At 35.7% G+C, this 6,000-nt stretch overlaps 1 long non-coding RNA gene across 1 annotated transcript; it reads right to left on the reverse strand.

Annotated features, from left to right (window-relative positions):
* Nucleotides 1-895: 895 nt before the first annotated feature.
* Nucleotides 896-5,553, reverse strand: LOC129435211 (uncharacterized). The gene is made up of 3 exons (XR_008641184.2): nt 4,566-5,553; nt 1,215-1,281; nt 896-1,035 (listed from the first exon to the last, which is right to left on the reverse strand). It is a non-coding gene; the product is annotated as an uncharacterized lncRNA (long non-coding RNA).
* Nucleotides 5,554-6,000: the final 447 nt, after the last annotated feature.

Consider the following 6,000-nt stretch of genomic DNA (forward strand, 5'->3'; position numbering starts at 1 on the left):
AAATTCTTTATTTAGAAATACAGGACAGAACATTAGAGCTTCATTGCAGACCTTTTATGAAACAGTCATTTTTATATTCTCCTGTGGTTCCCCTGATGGGGGCCAGACCTTTTGACTGAAAGAAATGGCAAAATAAAACACATTATTATGCACTTAATTTCTGAAATGTGTAAAATATAAGGATAGCATGAGACATGGTTTACAAATCCTGTTAGGCTTCTACACACTTCCCTGACAGAATGTGGTGGGGAAAGCAGAAAGCTAAAGAGAACATTTATATGTTACATGTACATTTATAGCCAAATTATATTATTGTCAATTTGTAATGACATTTTAAACTGTTGTTTATGTTAAAGATTTGCATCTCAGAAATAAACTGACAATTTAATTGTCATTGAAGATATATTTATTATGTTGCATCATGGTAATATTAAATCATGAACCTAATATTGTGTATCTAATTGTATTGTGTGATAAGCAGATTGTTCCATTTTTACTGAATATGAAATTACGAATTGACTGTAAGCCCTTACCTTAAAACAAATCAAAATTTAGCATATCAATTATGGCTCCCTCATTGCTTAGAAAAATGTCACCACAAATCACACTAAAAACAGCAGTACATGTAAATTTTTGTGATAAAGCTTAACTCTGTAGGCAAAAACAAATGCCACATTCCCTCACAATTTAACAGCCTGCCTGACTTCCCAAAAACAACTGCAATGTTCAGGTGTTTATTACATAAACTTAAATAATTTGTGCTACTGTATAATATAGAATTGTGTTAGTAGCACAAAAGGTCATGGGTAGCACCCAGGAACACATATAATGATAACATGTAAAGCTTGTGTAAGATTCATTGGATAAAAGCATCAGTCAAATGCATACATGTATAAAGAGTTAATAGCAAATCAGACAGGCTTTTTAATTAGGTTTAATTGTCCCATTAAAGACAACTCATAAGTCAGTTAAACAAGAAAGCTGCCATTACCACGACGGACACGGGAGCCAATGGACAAGTACTTCTTTACAGCCCTTGGGAAGATAGTAAAAAGACAAAAAGTTATAATTTTATTTAGAAATTAATTATTCGGTTTAATCAGAATGAAATATTTTGTTATTATCCCAGCCTCTAAAAATCTGTCACCATATAATCATCAAATTCAATTGATGCACTTACAGATGTACATAATGTTCTGCATAAAGGTACGTACCTTTTTTCACGTGTCTGGGATACATACTGGACTGGAAAAATGTCCAATGTGCTGTGATACTGGCAAGCTGTAAAGAAAAATTAACAAATTGTGTAAGTACAAACCATTGCAGCTTAATGTAACAGTAATACAAACAATACCACAGAAAGATTGTAAATCATCAAAGAGATCCTGATTGTCACAATTCTGGCTAGATAATGTAATAACAGTGAAGAGTAATCTACAAATTAATTTCCAGATAAAAATTCAATAAGAAGAAATCTGTTCTGTGATCTTATGTGAACAAATGATCTTTCTACACAAAAAGAAAAGATTTTCAATAGTTTTGCTGACCAGCATTGACCTGTATATTGTAAATACAGACAAACGAATTTCATGCCAGCAACACACTCAACAAAAGTTGGGACAGGGTTAAAATAAGATTAAATGTGCAGAGAATATTGAAGTAACACCTGTTTAGAAGACTCAACAATAAGCAGGCTAATTGGTAACAGATGAGGAGGTAACGACTGGACATAACAGTAGCATCAGTCTTTGAACACAAGGATGGGTCATGGTTCTCCCCTTTTTAATTGGTAAATTGTTATTCAGTTCAAAAAGAACGTTTAAAGGTCTTTCAAAATCAACAGTACATAATATTGTGTATTGTGAAAAGATTTAGGGAATTTGGAGACCTCTCAGTGCATAAGCGCAACGTTGGACACCGCTGTTCAATGTGCATGACCTTCGAGCCCTCGGCTGGCACTGCCCAAGAAACCATTATGCTTCTCTGACACACATGGGCTTGGGTGTACCTTGAAAAACCATTATCACATAACACAGTACACTGCTGCTTCCAGAAACGCAGCCTGAAACTATATATTACTCAAAAGAGGATGTCAATCATTTATAGTATTCAGAAACACCACCAAGTTCTTTGGGACTGAGGTCATCTCAGATGGACAGAAAGAGAGTTGAACCTTGTGCTGTGGTCATTTAAGTCTACATTTAAGTCAGGAAACACACATTTCAAGTTCTCTATGCTAAAGATGAAAGACCATCCAGATTGTTTTGGCAAAGCGTGTTAAAAGCCAGCATCTGTGATGGCATGGGTGAGTTGCATGTGTGTTGAGGCATAGGCATGAATTGGATTTTCGAAAGACATGGTGGAGAAGTCTATAACTAGGAAATTTATGCTTAGTTCAGCAGGACAATGCCATGCCCCCTGCATGGGCTACAACAGCGTGGCTTAATAGACACAGTGTCCTGCTGCTTGTCCACATCTGTATGACAAATCACGAAGACGACAATCAAGAGAATGGCAATCAGAGTGTTGAGAAGTGAAAACATGTCTCTAGCTAAGTTTCCATCCACTTGTCAATTGAATTATCTGAAGTTCGGTTAAAAAACTTATGCGAATAAAGCTGGTGAAAGTGTGTTTCCATCCAACGGCTTTAAAGCGAATAAAAACCTGTGCGTAATGACGTCACATGCTGGTTTGCGATCAAATTGGTATATCAAATTGATTTGAGACATTTGAAGGTGTTTCCATTCATTTTCGCACTGAATCGCACAATATTCAAGCAAACATTTGCGAACAAAGTTTTGCCAGACAAATTTGCGGCATTTCACAAGTTATAAGTGCTTATGTGCCAGCTGAGCTGATAGCGACATATCAAGCTATAATAATAAGAAAATTACGTTAACATCAAATTGCTATGATGATGCAGATGCATGTAAATGCCCAACGACAACGGAGGCATTAACGTGAAATGATAGTCCGGATCAATTCTTAACGTAAATGAGAACGAAAAAATATCTTTAGAGTTGTTAATAAGCCAATAAAGCTACGAGGGTTCTTTGGCCGAGGATCCATCTCATAAAGGTCGAATTTGCTTTTATTTTCCCTCCGGCACCGTTGCGAGATAACTCTCTTTTTTGAAACACGTATCACTGTTTGAGCGCCTCATTTACTCCGGAGGACGTCCCACGTCTTGTCATAACCATTGTTGGACATTTCCTTCGCGAGTTCCTGATAAATTATGGCATTTCTTAGATTTTTGCTATCTAAAATAGAGCTTTTAACATTATTTATTAATGACTAACTGGGCTACACGTCACTTGGAAGTTGAAACAAAGAAAAAAAAATAAGTCATCTGTAACATCTCGTTCTAAATAGGCATATGCAATACATTATAGGCCAACATGCCAATAAAAACAATTATTTCTTAACGAATTAAATTAAGATAATACATTCTGAATAAGATGGTTATTTGGAAATAACGAAATTAGGATAAAGGTTCTGTGGTATTTGCTTCGGCACTTTCTTTACATTAATGCCAACATTAGTCTATATCCTCTGTCTAAATTATGTATTTAAGACTAAGTAATATTTAGTTATAAATTAAAAAACCTTTACTCACCAACATTAGGCATTTTTGTTGAGGAAATTATTAAATCCACTGTAAATGGCTTCAGCGTGGTCCTGCGCTTACTGATAGGGCATTCAGCAGCATTGAACTTGACCGCTCATTTACCGTGCAAAGGCGGAGCACGAACCCCCGTGTAAAATGTTAGAAATGAAGCCCGAATCCAACCGAACCCGTCGGGTTCGGGCAAAGATATTCAGCTCTATAGCCGTTATTTTCTCTGCTAAATTAAATTTAAAATGAATCTCGTCTCGTCGTTTGTCCACTTACATCTGACTTTGTTGACACACGCCATTTGTGCCACCAGAGCGGAAATGACCTAAAACTTTTTCTTCTTGTTTTGTGTGTGGGTTGGAACCATAAAAGGACCTAAACCTTAATCGCAAATCATTATTTATTCGGCAAATAACGTTTCCATTTGCGTTTATCGCATAAGCCATATATCGATCAAGATAAAATCCGATGAGATCGAACGTATTTCTTTTGAGTCGATATTCATGAAATTCAATCGAATTTTACTGTTTCCATAACGCATTTTTCATTCGATATCACTTAATTCGGATAAAAACATGTGGATGGAAACATGGCTTCTGTCCCGGCTTTTGTTAAGTGTGTTGGAGCCATGAAATTCTAGCTTTGTTTATTGTAATAAACATACAACAACAGATCTCCATGTGCCACAGAGGATGTTACAGGAATCACAGTATTCCAAAATGCCGGAGCACCAAATAGCACAGAGTACAGCAAAGTATCAACAATGTCCCACAAAGATCAAAAGATACACCACCTGACTCCAAAAAGAGTTAATTAGAAATGCAGTATCAAATTAATAGGTTTATATTTGTTATCAGGCCTGTAATGTGTGTGAAAACGTGATTACATTACATTATTTTTTCTTAGACTAGGATTAAGTACAAATAAAGTATTGATTTATTTTCCCTACCATCATCCTTGTTTCGGCGTCTTCTATTTCCTTTTTTTTACTTAAAATTTGGACAACTGCTGACTTCCTGTATAGAGAAACAAAAACTTGGGTAAATTGCATGCCAGGTGAATACTTGCAAGTACAATGCAATGCAGGACAATCTGTTGACGCTTTCTCTGATCACCTACTGTTGGGCATGGCCACCTTGGATTATGACACACTGGATGCCAAACTGCAGCCATACAAATAACTCCATGTTGTATGAAAAAGTTAAAAAGCAACTTGTGAAATACAGTCTGACTTTTGTGTAGTGTGCCGTGCTACTCATTTTTGTACATAGACATTCTCCTTACAATTCGTATCTAAAATTCTACATTGTGGAGATTGCTCTGCATCTTCTATCAAAGACTATAGAAGCCCAAGAGGCGAAACTCTGTTGTGTTATGGGTAACAGTCTGTAGATGGCGCTGCGGAGCCACGGCCGCCATTATGGACTGTAAGCTGCTGAAATCGTTAGCGCGCCTCGCAACTGTGAAGATGAGCAAGTGGTTAAAACGCAAGCAGTGTTCTGCAATAAATTGCAAAAATTATCAGTCCACCAGAAACTTGTTAATATTTTTGTGATATTCTATGTAAAAGATTAACTCTTAAGAAATGTTCATTTATAATTTTATTTATTTATTTTTCCAAATCATATATATGGTGATGTTCACAGTTCACTCATTTCAAAATCAACATTTGAATAAATATCTTATTACTGTGTGTCTGCCTATATATTATTTCATGAATTTCTGTTATTTATATAACAAGGAAAATGCATAATAGAACATAAATATTGATAGATTAAAGGTTTGCAGTAATTTTATAATTGTATCTTTGCAAACCGTAAGTGGTGGGCTAATGAAGCCGATTCGGTGGGGGACATACCCTTACGAAAAAGTACTATAGGAATCTTATAGTTTTTTTGGACAAAATAGAATAGTAATCTAATAGGAATACTATAGTAATTTGGGACATACTATAGAAGTACGATAAGACTACTATAGAAATACTATAGCAGCTATAAAATATTATAGAGGTATTAGAACATCACAGAAGTATGTTATGTTCTGTAATACCTCTATAATATCCTAGAGCCTAATATCCTAGTCTTATCGTACTTTTATAGTATTTGTCCCAAAATACTATTTTCCTAAGGATAATTAGGCCATGCATAACCACGTTGTTTTCGTATTTAGATATGACGACCAGAAAAAAAAAAAAGTTATGCCAAGTTTTTGTTATGTTAAGTTGGTTCAGTGCCATTGACTCTCATTATTTTTCAGAGTTTTCCTTCAGTTTTCAGTCCATAATGGCGGCAGCACCGTCACGTCATGGGTTAGGGTTAGGCAACTGTTGCTATGGAGCGTTCTATTGAGTTTCGCCTCTTGGGCTTCTATACTCTTTGCTTCTA

Source organism: Misgurnus anguillicaudatus, chromosome 12 (genome assembly GCF_027580225.2).
Source record: "Misgurnus anguillicaudatus chromosome 12, ASM2758022v2, whole genome shotgun sequence".
Lineage (NCBI taxonomy): Eukaryota > Metazoa > Chordata > Actinopteri > Cypriniformes > Cobitidae > Misgurnus > Misgurnus anguillicaudatus.